This window comes from Ambystoma mexicanum, chromosome 8 (assembly GCF_040938575.1).
Source record: "Ambystoma mexicanum isolate Mex_15411 chromosome 8, UKY_AmexF1_1, whole genome shotgun sequence".
Classification (NCBI taxonomy): Eukaryota; Metazoa; Chordata; class Amphibia; order Caudata; family Ambystomatidae; genus Ambystoma; species Ambystoma mexicanum.
The window spans coordinates 136,516,280-136,534,014 of NC_090929.1; the positions used below are offsets into that span (position 1 = coordinate 136,516,280).

The 17,735-nt window shown below is 49.7% G+C and overlaps 1 protein-coding gene across 6 annotated transcripts in view; it reads right to left on the reverse strand.

Moving 5' to 3' along the window:
* Window positions 1–17,735, reverse strand: part of LOC138471710 (uncharacterized) — a 375,044-nt gene that overhangs the window by 156,542 nt on the left and 200,767 nt on the right. For 2 of the 6 annotated variants that reach the window (XM_069609480.1, XM_069609479.1), the window contains exon 2: window positions 8,556–8,695. The exons of 2 other annotated variants lie outside the window; for them this stretch is intronic. The gene's annotated coding sequence lies outside the window, so the exon portion shown is untranslated. Of the gene's footprint in view, window positions 1–8,555; window positions 8,696–17,735 lie in introns of those variants that run through there. 2 more of the 6 variants (XM_069609484.1, XM_069609483.1) reach the window with 2 other exon arrangements.

Genomic DNA, 17,735 nt, shown 5'->3' on the forward strand with positions numbered 1-17,735 from the left:
CACTTCTTAGGTAAAATCCTACACAATTCCTCAAACGCATCAAAACCATCAACCTTCTTCAGTCTAACCAATCTGGCTGAAGACCCAGATGCAGCACAGAAACAGCTGCCATCAAGGTGATTAACAATGCCTTTAAAATATTTGATGATGGCCATCTTTGCCTCCCGATTCTCCTTAACCTCTCAGCAGTCTAGACCACCAGACACCAGCCATCCACATTGCTGCATGGGGAGCAACAAGATTGCCCTCAAATGGTTCAAATCATACCTTGCTAATTGACACTAGTTTGTACAAATGGATGGCTCCAGACCAACTATACCCCTTGCCTATGGAGTCCTGCAAGGATCCATCCTCTCGCCTAAGATTTAAAATATGTACATGGAATCCTCCTCGCTCCCCAAAATATCCAGATCCACCAATGCACAGATTAAACAGAGCTCTACCTCAAGATATTCTTCATCGAAGACATTTAAAGGCTACAGGCCTGCCTCTCATTGATCCAGTCAAGGATGTCCAGTGCTTACCTGAAGCTCAACGCCTCCAAGGCTGAATTCCTACAGCTGACCAACCTCACTGAACACCCAGACATCCAAACCTGGCTCTAGGGTATGCACCTCAAGTGTTTCACTGCCCAGCTGGCAGCCTGCACCAAGTCCTTTGGGTTCGACATTGACACCTCTCCTTCACACAGCACATAGCAAGGAAGAGACAAATGGCTTGGTACCAACTTTATGTCCTTCAGAAATCAAGCCCTTCATGCCAGAAAACAACTTCAATTCTTCTGTCCAAGCCTTGGTCCTCTCCCACCTGGATGGTGAAAATGCCCTTTTGTTAAGCCTTCCATTTACTAACTTGGCTTCCCTGAGATATGTCATGAATGTTGCAGCACGGTACAAAGGACTCTGCAAATTCGACCACATCTCAACCCTCATTGAACTGCATTGGCTGCTGCTGCAAGCCTGTATCATCTTCATAGTCTGCTGCCTCATCTACAAGGCTGTCATACAGAAATCCCCAAGCTACCTCACTGAGAAACAAAGCATCTCCGGAAGCGTATAGTCCACCAGCAATAAGGCCATGTGAAGACTTGAACTCCGCCTGTGCAGGAAGGAAAATAACAGAAGACAGGCCTTCTCTGTCAATGGCCCAAGACAATGGAACCTCCTCGCCCTTAAAATCTGACTCAACCCCTTGCTTCTACAGTTCAGGAAGCGGCCCAAGACCCTTCTTTTCAAACAATGGCTCCTCAACACTTAGGTTCATACAACGTTCTCTCACCACTCTACCTGAGAAGGAAGTGAAGCCAAAAGAGAACAGTGGAAGGAAGCCATACCCCCTGGTGTTGTTTACAATGAAGCCAAGCAGAAGAAAGCCTGGGTAAGTGAGTCATTCCCCTGGCAAGGTGAAATTACGGAGAACAAGATACCTGCATAAGGGAGCCATTCACCAGGAACCCAGTAGTGACGAAAACTATGGGCAATATGGAATGAGGTTTGAAACTTGACGTTTTGAGTAGAAAGTTAGAACTTTACAGCACCCTAAACTGGAACTTCATTTGTATCCTGAAAAGGAACAGAGACTTGGGGAAGGGAGTAATTCTCTCAGGTGAAGTTCCCACCAGCTATTGGAACTCTAATCCATTGTCCAGAAGAAGGGAGCCATTCTTGTGGACCAAGACAACGCACTACCTCTTTAGTATTATTTACAAGTGTGAGGGACAGAAGTAAGCATGGTTACACCCACCGGTGGACTTCATTTACTTGGACAGTCTAACGGAATCCTTAGTTCCTTAGTTATGGCAGGGAAACCGTTCAGAGTTAAGTATAGATATGTGCCCTTTATTTTGACTAAATAAAAGTTTATGCCAACAATCATGCCTCTTGTGTGTCAGTCTCTTCCTTCTGCACCCTTACCCCAGGTAACTACACTTATCAGGATTGTTTTACGAGAGATGCCCAGTACAAAAGGTCAAGCCACGGTAAGAAATTGCTAGACTAGCTGCACCAACTTGCTAGTCTAGCAATGTAAAACCACTTAGCAACGTAAAACCACTTATAATGCTTACTTCAATATATATGCCCAGAAACTATGCCATGACACAGTGAGAACAACAAGTTACTCTCTTACCTGGTAACGTTCTTTCGATGGGATGGTCCGACGACGTATTCCATATCTATGACCGTAATCACCACAGCTGTGCTGCTTCGGAAAATCTTCTGCGTCTGCATCGATGACGTCGCCCTCGAGGACCTCCTCCGACGGCCGATATCACTGGATGTTATAAGTAGGACGCACGACGCCCGTAGCCTCACTTGTAGTTTTTCCCGCGAACGTGTGCCACCAGTCTTCTGCCAATCTGACACAAAGCCTTGCGGAAACGTAAGCTGCAATCGCATAAGAAATTCTGTAGCGGGGAAGCTAGGGAGGGAGCGATATGGAATACATCATCGGACCATCTCATTGAAAGAACGTTACCAGGTAAGAGAGTAACTTGTTCTTCGAGGGGATTGTGTCCTCCAACGTATTCCATATCTATGACAGACTCCCAAAGCACTACCAATGCAAGGAGGTGGGAAAAAGAGTTTAGAAAACAGAAATTTAGCATGACCAATCAAATTGCGGAGTAAAGGACCGCCTTGCCAAAGGCCAGATCCTGCCCCCGGATGCAATCGAGGGAATAGTGACGTACAAAAGTATGGACCAAAGCCCAGGTGGCTGCATCACAGATGTTGCAAATAGGAACACCCCTCTGCAGGGCAGTAGAGGCAGCCATACCCCTGGTAGAATGGGTCTGTAAGCCGACCAGTGGGTCCTTACCCGCCAAGCGGTAACACTCAGATAGCCAAAATAATCCAGCGAGACAAAGTCGGTTTGTCCCAGCCTGTCCCAAACGCTTTCCAGCGTAACCAATAAAGAGCTGATCGTCCACTCTGTCCCGGGAAAAGCGCGAAATATAAAAGCTTAACGCTCTCCTAGGATCAAGCCTATGGAGCCTCTCCTCTTCCTTACCAGGATGTGGAGGAGGATAAAATTCCGGAAGAATAACCTTCTGGCCTAAATGAAATTCCGACACCATCTTCGGAAGAAAAGGACGACGAACTCTAAGGACAACTCTGTCCTTATGAAACACAGTGAAGGGTGGCTTAACTGAAAGTGCCTGTAACTCACTCACTCTGCGAGCGGAAGTGACCGCAACTAAAAATACAGTTTTCAGAGTTAACAGTCTCAAAGGGCATGAATGCAAAGGCTCAAATGGAGCACCCATCAGAAACTTGAGAACAAGGTTCAAATCCCAATCGGGCACCTGGAAAGGTGACAGAGGGAACACATTAGTGAGCCCTTTCAGAAACTGAGAAATTAAAAGGAATTTTAAAATAGGAACACTTCAGATGAGCGCTTAAATATGGACAGCGCCGCCACGTAACCTTTAAATGGTACCCACTTGAAGGCCCCTGTGGGTCAAAGAAAGCAAAAAAGACAGAACCATGGGAATTTCACATGCAAAAGGATCCACATTCTTAACCCTGCACCAGTCGCAGAACTTTCTCCAACGGCAATGGTACAGGGACTTTGTTGCGGGCCTTCTGGCTGAAAGCAACACCTCCATCACGACTTCAGGGAGGTCCCAATCCTTATACCTCAACCTTTCAGAAACCAAGCGTGAAGGTTGAGGGACCTGACCTCTGGATGGAAAACCTGACCCCCCCCCTCCCGCGAGAGCAGATCGGCTCGCTAGGGAAGACGACGTGGAGGGCAGATGGACAAGTCGAGAAGGTCCGGGTACCACGTCCACCAGGCCCACTCCGGAGCAATAGGGATCATCCGGGAACCGAACCTCAGGGCAGCCAAAATGGAGCCCCCACCTCATCAGATTGCCTTCGTCGGCCCACCACAGAAGGTCCTGGGCGACCGAAGACGGCACCTGAACAGGGTCCAACATCCTGCCGGAGGACTGAGACCAATGGAGCTTGAGTGCCCATTGCAAAGATCTCATCCGCAACCTGGTCTCTGGCACCAGAAGAATGCAGGATGCCATGAGGCCGAGCAGTCTCAAGAACTCGAACGCTGGGAGAGTCTGGGCAAGGTGAAACTTGTGCACCATCTGCTGAATGTGATGAGCCCTCACCTGGGTAGGAAAACACTGCCCCAGGGACGTGTCGATCACTGTTCCGATGTACTGGAGCCTCCGAGTTGGTGTCAAATGGGACTTCTTTACGTTGAGGGAGAAGCCCAGCTTGTGGAGGGAGTGGCAGGTGACTGACAGATGATCCAGGCCTTCTCGGAAGAGCGCGCCCTAATCAACCAATAGTCCAGGTAGGGGTAGACGTGAATCCCCCTTTCCTGAGGTGCGCTGCCACCACTACCATGAGCTTGGTGAAGACCCTCGGGGCGGAGGTCAATCCGAAAGGCAGGACCCGAAACTGAAAGTGTGAGCCGCCAACCGCAAACCTCAGGTACTTCGGATGGATCGGCACATGAAAATAAGCGTCCTTGAGGTCGAGAGACACCAACCAGTCCTGAAGTTGAAGGGCCTGAGAAAGAGTAACCATCTTGAACTTGTCCTTCCTGAGGAGTTTGTTCAAACCACGCAAGTCCATGATGGGCCTCAATCCCCAGTCTTTCTTGGAAATCAAAAATTAAAGGGGAATACCATCCCTTGTTCCTCTCCGCTACAGGCACCAGTTCTATGGCACCTTTCTCCAGCAGGGATTGAATTTCCTGCGCAAGGAGCGGATCCAGACTCTTCAAAGAGATTCCCCGTTGGATTGTCTTGAGGCCTCTGCCGGAAAGGAAGACATTAGCCGTGGGTTATGATCTCCAGAACCCACACATCTGAAGTAATGGCGCGCCACTCTGTAAGATGCTGCGCCAGCCTTCCCCCAACTGGTGAACCATGGGACATTGCCTCATGACTGAGCTGAAGCGGCTGCGGCGTTGCCCGAGGGCAAAGAGGCAACAGCCCGAGCGGCCTTGGCACCTCGAGTACCTTTTTTTCCACCTCTGGCAGTCCTACGGTGGCCCCTTTGACTGGCAGCTCCTCTCGCTTTACCAAAGGACGAGTAATACCGAATGGAACCTCCCCTCCATTGCTGTCACCTAGGACGAAAAGACAGAGGTTGCCAAACTGCAGCGCCCAACGACTTTGCTGCAGCTTTTGAGGTCTGCAACCTCTCAAGGCTCTCGTCAGCCTTGCTGCCAAAAAGATGTTCCCCATCAAAGGGCATGTTGAGGAGCCGGGCCTGCACATCAGGAGCAAACCCCGACTTCCGCAACCACGCGAAACCTGAGTTTCACGGTGCTCGCCACCATGGACCGGCTGACGCAATCTGCCATGTCCAAACCCGACTGAACGGCCTCACACAGCATCCTTGCCATCCTGAGCCATGGCAAGGAAACCATCCAGTTCATCCCCTTTGGGATGATGTACAGCCACCAAGGAAACAGTTCCACAGAGTGTGCGTGAAACGAGACAAGGCACAAATGGAGTTGTCTGCCTGAAGCGCCATACCCCCTGCAGAAAACACTTTCTTCGCCCAGCCGTCAAAACGCTTGTCGTCCCTATCAGGATGGATGGTAGGGTACGGCGCCTGCTTTGCCGGGACCGTAGCCGCCTGCACCACTAAACTCTCCGTAGTAGGGTGCTTGGACAAGTAGTAGGGGGTCACTACTGGCTGGGTGGTATTTTCGCGGCAAAGACTTGCTCACTGCCGGGAGACTCTCCAGAGCAGTCCAAGCCGCCGCCACCCTCCTCTGTAGAGCCATATGAAATGGCAGTACCGGGTCAGTTGGTGGACCAATGTCGAGGATATCCGTAAGGTCATCCTGGACAAACTCCCCTGGGGGAGCAGACCATCCTAAGTACTCGGTGACCCGTGACATAAGGCGCCGGTACGAAGAATCGGCATGAGTGCCAGGCTCAGGCCTACAAAACTCCACCTCCGGAGAGGTGTCCAGCCCACTAGAATCCTGCAGGGACTGCCTCTGGTCCTCAAACTGGCTATGGGCCGAGAGAATCTCGTCAGGCACCGTGTCAGGCACCATGCCATCATCAGAGCCCTCATCCACCTCTGAAATGAACTCCAGATGGCGGTAAGGCGGCACAGAACTGGAACCAAAGCCATGCTTTACCTTGGCCAGAGCCTTTCTAGGTGGTTCCCCCGAGACACGGGGTGCCCCCGTCGACGCAGCCCCGAAAGGCGTCGAGTGAATCGGCGTCGACGACAGACACGGCACTGACGGCATCGACACAGGCCTCGAAGGCGGAGCCCCAAGCGTGTCCCTCGATATCCTGGGCGCCGAAGGCGTCCACGACTCCCTCGGAGGCAGAGCATCGAGAGAGTCAGTCGACGACCTCGGCGCCACAGGCGTCGATGTCTTCCTCGAAGACTTCACAGGCTCACGCGGTCTCGAGCGCGTCGAGGTCCGGGACCTTGACTGGGCATGCCGAGAACGATTGCCCTTGTCCAAGCGGGAACTTTCCCGCAAATCGTGACGACCACCCGAGCCCGAAGGCGTGCGAACGGCATCTCTCGGCTGATCACGACCGACCCCACTCGGAGGCAAGGATGGACCAGTGCCCTGCGATTCGAGAATCGACAACATTTTCTTCTCAAAGGAAGCCCATTCCTCCGGTGTCGCATGCTTGGTGTGGCAAGCGACTCGCCGACAGGCAGAGTCCTCGGATGAGGACAGGGAAGGCGACAGATAACTGAAGAGGCAGATGAGTGGCGAGACCGACTCCAGGACCGAGGCCCACTGGACTTCCGACGACGATGCAGAGAGTTGCCCCTCGAGTCATCCGTCGAAAGCCCCGCAGACCTTGACTTCCCGGGGCTTGGACACCTTACCTACCGATAACTTCTTCTTGCGCTCCCGCAAGGCTTTCGACGTGAGCGAGTGGCAGTCGACACAGTCATCCGTGTCATGGGCCTCCCCGAGGCACCAGAGGCAGGCGCTGTGCGAGGCCGTGACCGACATCTTGGACCCACAGTCCCCGCACTTCTTAACAGGTTCGAAGAACCGAGAAAGCAACAGAAACTCCAAAGAGTCGTGGCGCGCCGAGATTCCCGAAGCGAACACGTTCGCGGAAAAAACGGAACTGAGGCTACGGGTGTCGTGCATCCTACTTATAACATCCAGTGACGTTGGCCGTCGGAGGAGGTCCTCGAGGGCGGCGTATCGGCATCATCGGCACAGGACACAGACGCCGAAGATTTTCCGAAGCAGCACAGCTGTGGTGATTACTGTCATAGATATGGAATACGTCGCAGGACCCAATCCCCTCGAAAAGGCCATACTGGCTGCACCCTAATGCTAGACTAAAAAGGTAACACTTCTTATGCTTACTTTATTATAGATGCCAAGTAAAATTTCATGCCACAGTAAGACCGAACTAGACAGGCTGCATCAAAATGCCTGTCTAGCCACTAATCCATATCATGCCTGCTTGATTATTGATGACGTTTATGCATTAGTGCACCCCTCTTCTGCCCCACCCTTCCCACTCTCCTCCTCCAAACCCCATAAACTCCTCGGCCCAGTATTACCTCAATGTCCCTTTTCCTCATCCCAGTACTTATGTATGAGGCAAGGTGCTTCAGTACTGGGACAAGGAAGAGTGGGACTAGGAGGAATAAGATTACCAGTAAGCAATCCAGGCATTTAACAAGCACACACATTCACATACCACTTGCTCATTTACTCACGCACTCCTTCACCATTCACTCACACAAGCGCACCCAGCCACCCAAACAGCATTCACTCATTTACACACATTACACAATATCTACCCACATGTACATTACATAATCTATACACACACATACTACTTATATTTAAAAAATTAAAATGTCCTTACCTTCCAGAATCCGTTATTCCTCTGCATGCAGGACTCTGGCTCCCATGCTCCAGCACGCAAGCAAGGAGAGCGCAGGAGCCAGATCCATCCATGTCCTGGGGGAAGGGGTTCGGATTTCAAAAATAAATCTTTTTGAAGTCACAGAAACATCAAAAAGAAATGATTTCTCTTACAGAAAACCGAAACCAAGTCAGAGTGACTTCAGAAAGAAATTTTCTTTTTGACATCTGAGCCCTCACCCACGAGTCACACAGGGATTGCTAAACCTAGCAACTCCCAAATGACGTCTTCGGAAAGCGACCATTAGAAAAAACGAGAAAGGAGAGGCCAAAGAACGAGGAGGATGGTCAGGAGGGAGGTGAAACATCAAAGAAGAAGAATGGACAACTGGGGTAGGAAATTGACCAATTGGTAGAGGAAGGTGAGTCAGCAATAGAAGACCACCCAGCGAGAAGCAAGAAAGGAGGAGAGTCCCTGAGGTAGAACATAAAGCAAAGCACCTGAGAAGAACAGGGGAAGGATTGGGCGGGGTGAGGGAGAGATTGTTAACAGGAGCAGCATTTTACACACATTTGCCCCAAACAGAAAATCACCCACTTTGCTTTCTGAATTTGGTGGGAGAATGGCAAATAGCAACATTTAGCAAGTATTAAGCAAACTTTGTTAATACAGTCTAAAATATTGGTGGAGAACTCACCCAGGTCAAATAATTCCGACGTCTATGCTGTCATCTGGCATCGACGCAGACCCGCCAACATATCATTCGGTAATTAAATCATTTCCAAAGGTCCTGTGCACCCTCTGGCACTTACAAGCATTCACCTCCGACACAAAAAACTGGAAAAAGGCAGCAGAAAAGCGAAGGTAATTTCATTTCAACACCCAGTTAAGGGGAATGAGAATTGCAATCGTTTCATGATATGTATCTACCACAAAAATGACGAAGCAACGAGTTTAGGCTGAGATAGCAGTTTCTGTAGGGTGGCGGAACCTCCTGTGAAAGCACAGATAACCCCCCCAGAACACTACAGAACTGCTGCGTCGTCTTTGGCCGGGTTCCACGTGGCCCACGTCCATTATTGTTTTTGTTCAGTATTGAAATGAACTCAGACGCATTTTGGAACACTGTCCACAAATGTTATTCACCCACTTTACCAAAGTAATCCATGGACGCCGCGGGAACATGCGGTCGTCTCTTGGATGCAGTGCGAAGAGGCATGGAACATCCTTCCCTGGCTTTTATAAGGCCCAGCAGGGCACAACAACCCTGGAGTGACTCCGGTATTAACCAGAGCTGCCCAGTCACCTCAAAATACAATAAAAGTCTAGACAGCAAATGGAAAGGGCTTGGGGAGCAATTGTGGCCTCTGTGCTGCTGCGCAAATCTTGCATTGTTATTAGATGGGCGTTTATTGAGCTGGGACATAGCTTCAGGAAGCAACAGCAAGCTTTACAATCATAGGGGCGGGGCGACATGCTGATGGGAGCAGTGAAACAAGGGAGTGGGGAGCCAACAACAGGGGAGAGGGAAGGTCGGCAATTTGTCAGCAAAGGCTCTACAATCAGTTTTATGAGTATAGCAAAATGTGTGTGGGGTCATTGTGGAAGGAGAAACATGTAAAATGACCAATATCTGTAAACATGGGTTTCTTTGTTTGGGACGTTATTTTAGTTACTTTTTGTAAAACATGTGCATGAATTTACAGCCAGCCCCGAGGACATCAGAAGCCTGGTATATGCCGTGGTAGAAAGGGAGGTTAGTCTTTTATAAGCAAAGATTTGTAAGTCAGGGAGAGCAGCTGGATCTTTGAAAGAGCGGGTGCCCGATGCCCTTTGCCCATCCCTAGGTTTGAGCAGAGGCACTCTGCTGGATTGTGGCTGGCCCCTGACTTTACTGCACCTGGAAGGTTTCTTACGTTACTTTGTTCTTTTGGTTTATTGTGTTGGTTTGCAGTTTTGCTCTTCACAGACACGCAATAAGAGTGCCACCTGCCGTGTGTCCCTAATCTGTCTGTTGTGAAGTGAAGTCTTTCTCCGGGTTCCTGAGCATGCAGCAGTGTGCAGGCGTCTACTCATAGCTGTTGTGGTCTGGCTTTTTAAAATTTTGTTTTTAATCATTTGTTTTTTCTGACAGGGAGGAAAAATTTGACATTGCACAACCTTTCATCACAAGTGGCTGTGATGATGTATGATGACAAATGACAGGTTCACTCAGAGCCTATACAACAATGTCTTCTGTGATCCACAAAGTTGAACATGCATGTGCAGAAATGGAGACCTGGAACACGACGATTTTCGATCGGTCCACAGGTATGTGTACAATTTAGCTCAGACACTTGCAAAATACTGCTGACCACAATGACTATGCCCCTCTTAGACATATTCGTCTGCAGGGACGGACTGGGACAAGAAAGGGGCCTGGTCACCCACAAAAAAAAAAAAATAATAAAGTGACCCACCCCTCGCCTCACGACCCTTGACCTCAGATGACATCACTAGAAGTGATGTCATTTGACCCCACCCCAAAGTGACATCCCTGGAAGCGATGTAACACGACCTTTCACCCCTTGACAAAACAGCATTGTTCCTAAGTACACTAAATTACTGTAAATCAAGCAGACGTCCAAGGCCAAATGATAATATGTTATTGTATAGCACTTGCGCCTAAGCTCTTTTTTAAAAAAAAAACAAAGAAAAATACAATATCACCCAACCTGTTTTGGTACTCATTTATCGACCTAAGAAAAATCCAAACTGGCGCAGGCATGGCCAGAAACCGGCCCCCAACCCCCAGGGACGATTTCTGCCCAGCCACGGGCCGAAAGGCCAATCCGACCCTGTTCTTCTGTACAACTATGAAACAGCTATGGAAAACATCATGGGAAAAAAGGTGGGGTTGAAGCCTACGAGACAGTGACCTTAGTGGAATGATGGTCCGAGAAGGCTTTTGCTCTGCCTTTGTACTGTGTTTCATTTAATTTAACTCATTTAACATGGAATGGAGTTCTGTGCATACAATTGCGTTGAAGGGAGTCGTTTCTTACCTGTAACTCAATTTCTCCAGCTTTGGTATCTTTCATGGATTCACATGCTGTGAATATTTCCCGTCAGGCTGGGAAACTTCAGTAACTTTAAGATAGCCGTTTTCCTATGGAAAACTCAGACACTGAGTGTCCCATCAACATCTTAATTGGTGCCTTTGGCTGCACCAATAGGACGTCCCGTATATATAGCCCCACCCCTCCGGCTTCCCTTCAGATTTTAACCTCACCAAAATGGAGGAAAACCCTCAACATATTTGCCTGAAGGGGGAGGCCGGAGGGCGCATGTGAATACATGCAAGATACCAACGCTGGAGAAATGGAGTTCCAAGTAAGAAACGATTCCCTTAGCATTGGATCTTTCATGGATTTGCATGCTGTGAATAGACTACATAGCAGTACGAACTTGGTGGTGCAGAATAGGCAAATTATACCCATGCTATAGGCAATCACAACCCACAATATACAACCAAGCCTCTGCCTAGAGCAAGGCCAAAAGCATCAGAAAACTCAACCCCGGAAGCTGCGTGGCTTAACTTATTAGAACAAGCACTGGAGGACTGCACACCCCACCTGCACGTCCTCTGCATGCTGTTGACCCAGACAGTAGTGTCGGTGAAGGTCTGCAGCACCGCCCATGTTGATGCCTGGCAAATGTCATTGAGCGAAATGCCAACCCACAGCGTCGCAGTGGAACTCATGGCATGGGCCCTGGGCATCGACTGCAACGGCCTGCCGGCCTTCTTGTGACAGAAGGAAATCGTGGAAGACACCCAACTGGAAGGCCCCGCTTCGAAATCGCCTTCTTGATGTCCTGAAGGACCACGTCCTGTCCAAGTAGAACTTCAAAACTCTTGACATCTAAGGAATGTAGCGCCTTCTCTGCTGGAGTGGAAGCTTTTGGAAAAAAGGTGGCCAAAGTTAATGTAGCATTTTTATGAAATTCTGACGAAATCTTCGGGATAAGTGAGGATTAGTAGACAGGTGAACCTTGTCCGTAATGAACCGCAGATACGGTGGGTCGATCACCGCAGCCTGAAGTTTGGAGACACGCCGGTGCCGATGTAATGGCAACCAAAAACGCAACCTTCCACGTGAGAAACTTCACTGCTGTCGTGGACATATGTTCAAACAGCGGTTTCATGATGGCCGAAAAGTACCAAGTTGAGACTCCAGACTGGAGAAAACTAGCTTGGGGGAAACTTCCTGAAAAGGCCCTTATGAAAATGCTTAATCAATCTGTCGCTGAACAGAGGGGGGTAGAGCTGCACTGCCTCATCATGAACCTGGAGATGGCTGCTAAGTGGACCCTGATCGAATCATCTGCGGAATACCCTCACTACCTGGTCTTCCAGTAGCTGCCATTCGTGCATCTGAATCACGTCTCTGCTGAGAGCATCCGCCTGCTCGTTTTGCATCCCTGGAAAATAGTAAGCTACCACCTGAATCTTGTGTGCTGTGTCCCAGTGCCAAACCGCGCGAGCCTCCCTGGACAGAGGCTGGGAATGTGTGTGCCCCCCCTGTTTGCAGCGATAAAACAGTTGTAGTGTTGTCCATCAGAACCTGAACCACTGAGCCCAGAATGAGGGGCTGAAAAGACTTCAGTGCCCAGTACACAGACCTCAACTCCAAAATGTTGATGTACAACGACGCCTCCTCCAGAGTCCATGGGCCTTTAGCCTCAAACTTGTCAAGGTGAGCCCCCCCCCCCCAACCCACCTGGGAAGCATGTCACTATCGTATACTGATACTCCAGCTTCACCAGGGGCATACCTCGCACCAGGATGTCTGAGCGAGTCCACCACTGATGATCTTGTTGGACCAGGAACCCAGGACCTGAAACCATCTGAAAGCAAGCAACTCATGCACTGGCCTCATGAAAAGCCGACAATTTGGGATGAGTGGGATGCAGGACCCCATGATGCCCAGAAGGGACATGTAAACCCTGACTGTGACCAACGGGCCCGGCATAAAGGATCCCGCTATGGATACCAGCTTTCCTATCCTTTCCACCAAAGGCTGTACCATGTTGAACTCTGTATGAAAAGGAGCCCCTAGAAAAACCAAGTCCCTGGAGGGCGTCAGACAAGATTTAGCAAAGTTGACTGCAAATCCCAGATGCTGTAACAGAAGCAATGCCGCATGGACAGACTCTTGACACCTGCTTATGCGTTGCCCCCTTCGCCAACCAGTCGTCCAGATACGGGTAAACATGGTGTCCTTGCCTCCAGAGGGCAGTCGCCACCAGAGACAGGCACTTTGTGAACATCCTTGAGTAGACTTCAGGCGAAAAAGGGGAGAACCCACAACTGGTAATGCTCGTCACCTACTACAAACCGCAGGAACCTGCGATGTTTGGGGTGCATCAGGATATGGAAATAAGCATCTTCTAGATCAATGTCAGAAACTCCCCTGGCTGCACTGCCCGAATAACGTCCTGCAACGTTAGCATCCTGAATGTTTGGCGCTTCACAGACTTGTTCCCCGGCCGTAAATCCAGGATGGGGCGCCATTTTCCCTTCGGTTTTTTCATGATGAAAAAACAGGAGTAGGTCCATTGACCCTTTTCCAACTCGGGAACTTTTTCTATAGCCACATTCTGCAGCATCAGGCGGACCTCCTGCCGCAGGATTGGGAGATGCGGCTGCGACACTGTCACTGGCGGAATAGGGAGTGGTGGACACCAGAACTCCGAGTGGCCGTACTGGACTGCATCCAGCACCCATCGGCTGTCGTTATCAAACGCCACTTGTCGAAATATTAAACCACTTGCCCTCCCAGCCGACTGCCCTTGTGGCAGTCATTGTTGAAGCTTAGACTACCGGCCTCTCGCAGTAGAAGATGACAAACCCCTCTTCCGCTGGCCTGGATAGGCTTTGGAGCGCTGAGCCGACTGGTATGATCGGCAAAATCCTTGGAGCGACCGTAGCCTTTGTCGTGAGATCCTGCAAATCTGGCGTTCCGAGGCCCCACGAAAGGGACGAAACAAACGCCTCCCCTGCAGCATCGCCAGAGACCTCGCTGTATCCGAATCTTACTTCATATTCTTGAGGGCCTCATCAATCTTTTCCCCAAACAGCTGCTCCCCCTCGCAAAGCATGTCCACCACCTTATGCTGTACCTCAGGTCGGAAATCGGTACACCTCAACCATGCCTGCCGGCGACGAACAACTCATTATTTGTCTGCTTAAAGCCAGATTCAGCCAGGTCCACTGCAATATTAATGGAATGATTGGAGGCCTCCTCGCCTTCACAAACTAGCAGCATTGCCTCCTTTCACTGCTGCTCCGGGAGATGGTCCAGCAGCGACACCAATCTGTGCCACATTTCCCTGTCGTAGCGCTATGATGGCCAATGCATTGGACGCCTTCACCGTCGTCGCCCCCACCATCAGAACCTTCTTGCCGAAAGCATCCAGCTTGTGGCCCTCATTTTTCAGGGCAGTCACGCACTTATGCTGGCTACGCACCTTCCGACTGGCAACCGCCAACACCACCGATTCCGGAGTTGGCTGGGATGTAAGGCACCGTTGTGGACTCAAACATTTTCTCTAGGCGCCCCTTGACCGCAGGTTCTGTGAAAGGATGATGCATCGTGCCCAGACGTGGTCCAAGATGGGAATAGAGAAGACCGCCTTCCGCCTCTTCCCCATATGATCAACAAAAGAAAATATGTTTTTGTTCCTCTTCCAGGGCGAGGCCAAACTTCTGGCAAGGCTTGGCCGTCATGGCATGAAAAGCACCCACATCTTCCGGCTGCGGGGGGGGGGGGGGGGTTTAATGCCTCTAGGTCTGTATCCCAGGTATTCCCCCCCCCCCGGCCTGGGCAATGAGGAAACGAGCGTGTCTTGTGGAACGCTATCGGGTTCAGACTCCACCAGCTCCCCTTCTGGGTCCCTCCGAGGCGGGGTGCATCCCCTAGGTGATAGAACAGGCAGTCAAACCGGGGTTTACTTTCATGGCCTGTGAACCACCGGTAGATCCTGCCCTAAGGGCCCCACCCGGGCTTGAGGCACCGGGAGCCAGGCATCCAACTGTCCAGTAGCTACTGCAGCAAATTCGGCACCTGCATGCAGAGTAGGGAGTGAGGGTTGACCAAAACGGATACTGAGGCGGAACAGCCCCCAGGGCCCCCAACGTGGATGCCACCACAAGCCATAGGCCCAACACATGGGGCTCCGGATTCGAGGCAAAGTTGTAGGGTGAGGGATCTTGCTGAAGAATCTCCGACGGGAGCAACGGGGCAAAGCCAGGCCTTGGCTGCCACGGCACCCCTCCACCCACAAAAGCAGCAGGCCTCCATTGGCCCCCAGCAGGCCCGCAGAACTCAGGGGCGCCATGACCACTGAAACAGCAGTCAACGAGGCAGTCATGGACGCAGTAGATGTCACCAAGGCCCCAGCCAGAGTCGACGTGGACAGGGTGGATGAAGGAATAGTCGCCAGAAAGATGGTCGTCGACAGGGGGCACCATCGTTGACGAGCTCAACGTCGTCAGGACGAAGGGCCCCTCTGGCGGCCTGGGTTTCGTCGGTGAAGATGGCCTCTTGGACGCCGGACTGCTGGAATGGCGTCTGGTCGATTCCTTGCTCGATGGCGAGGGACTCTGGTCATAGGAAAACTGCTATAATAAAGTTACCAAGGTTTCCCAGCCTGACGACAGGAAATATTCACAGCATCTGAATCCATGAAAGATCCAATGCTGGAGAAGTGGTGCATACGGAAGGTATAACACTTTCTAAATGAAAAGTAAAGATACTGTGTAAATAAATAAAAATGAACATGAATTTTCACAGGACAGGCCCTCAAATTTGACTGGGGCATGCCCCAAGCCGGTAGGATCAATACAAAGTGGGCAAAGAAGTGAGGGTTAAAAGAACAGAGGTTTTTTTTATCAGCAAATGTTACATTGCAGTGGGGGTCAAAAAACAAAGTCCTTGTGCTCACCCAATCCTCAATCCTGGGATCACTTCCTAGGATATATTCCAAGTCACACAGTTAGTGCGGGAGGATCTGTGTTCCCACACTTCTCGATTTCCTTTTCATTCTCTAAATTCAGGTCCTCTTTGGCATCCTCAGCACGTACGATAGCCATCTGTTTGGGCCTCGGCACCTGTACTTTAAGCTAGGACCCGGAGGAAAGTAAGGGCTGGGCGAGGCTGGCATGAGCCCCAAAGCTTCCACCAAGAGATTGAATACTGGAACTTCAATACATGCTGGGTCGGTTGTCTTCACCTCCCTGTATTGCGGTTCTAGCTCTAGTGCCCAACACCCAGTCTTAGTTTACCCCCGACTGATTGCAATGGTTCTGTAATTGTAACGTATGGGGGAGGAAGGTTGGGCCTGACTAATAGATAGCACTAATGGCTATTTGTTTTGTGGTTTTATTGCAGTGTCTGGAAGTATGTGTTTTTCCCCAAAGCAAAGGGGTATTAAATAGAGTATTTGTTTACAAAAAACCATATGCACCTTATTAGGTCTATAGGAATTTTCTGTATTTTATTATGTCTTTCTGATTAAGAATTGAGCTCCTGAGGAATGTTCAGCATGTGATACATAGGAACAGAAACATGTCGAGCCAAGGGTCAGAGTTTTCTATGGACCATGATTTTAATATGGACTGATCACCTTTCAATAGAGGAAGGTGCATGTGATTTATTGATGTATCTTAGTCATTGTTTGGTCAACTTTGGAATTTGTGAGCAACTAATTCCGGTTTAGTCATTTATTGTAGGAGGATAAGGTTTATGAATTTTGCACTTTTCCTCATGAATATATGTATATTATAACTGGTTGTGATTTAATCATGTTTTAAGAAGTCTGTGATATTACATGACATTGTTTAATAAAAGTGGTTTTTAATGCCGATTAGTTAACTACATTACTTGATGTTTTTTTTTAAACAGGTAACTATTAGGACACTGCCATAACCAACTAACATCTGACACCCTTTGTATTTTTGAGGCCGGGTTTGGGTCACATGTACACACTAATAGCTTATTAGTATTTCCCTAAGGGTCCCTCTTTTGTATTTAGGCCCATAGGTAAGGGGACACCTCCTAGTCTATTCCTCCCTCCCACTAGCCTTCCCTCCCCATGCTTCCATCTCCCCCAAGGCTTCACCACATGCATGCCTTTCCATCCACCCCCCCCCCCTCCTGCAAAACAATCAGTGTTACGGTGTGTCTGTTCCTTCCTTACATCCCTTCTGACTTCACCATCAGTCTCCTCTTCATATCTCCAGCAACCTCTTCTATAATACACTACTCTTCTCCGCCTTTGTGGTCCCCAAACTGCTGACTCTTCGTCACCACATCCTAAATTAGTCTAATGTTACTCTTCATCACCCCACTTTTCACCACCTCTTCTCCCCCTTTGACATTCCAACTTAACCTCCTTGCACTTCTATACCTCCTCATTTGTGATGTTTTCCAATAACCCCACCTTATCCCACCAGTCCCTCCACCTCATTCTGATCCCATTTCTCTACCTTCCCTCCTCCACATCATTATTAGCCTGCTCATGCCTCAAGCTCTAGCGCCTCATCTCCCACGAAACTCTTGCAATGATGTCAATAATCCTGTGGTTTATTTTACACACTGGCCCTGCCTTCCAAGACTAACTGCACTTAAACATGCTCAGGTGTTGATCTGTTTGGGGCTTGAACTAGATGGTTAGGATTTAATTGGTTGGGACTAGTCTTTCAGTTCTGTGGCCCGCCGCTCCCAAAATGGCCCCTCTGGGTGAGCTTGATTTGCAACTAAGGGTAGCAGATCTCCCTTCTGGACCAAAAGGGCCTCCTCGTCTTCGTCACCTAGAGACATACCCACACGCAAAG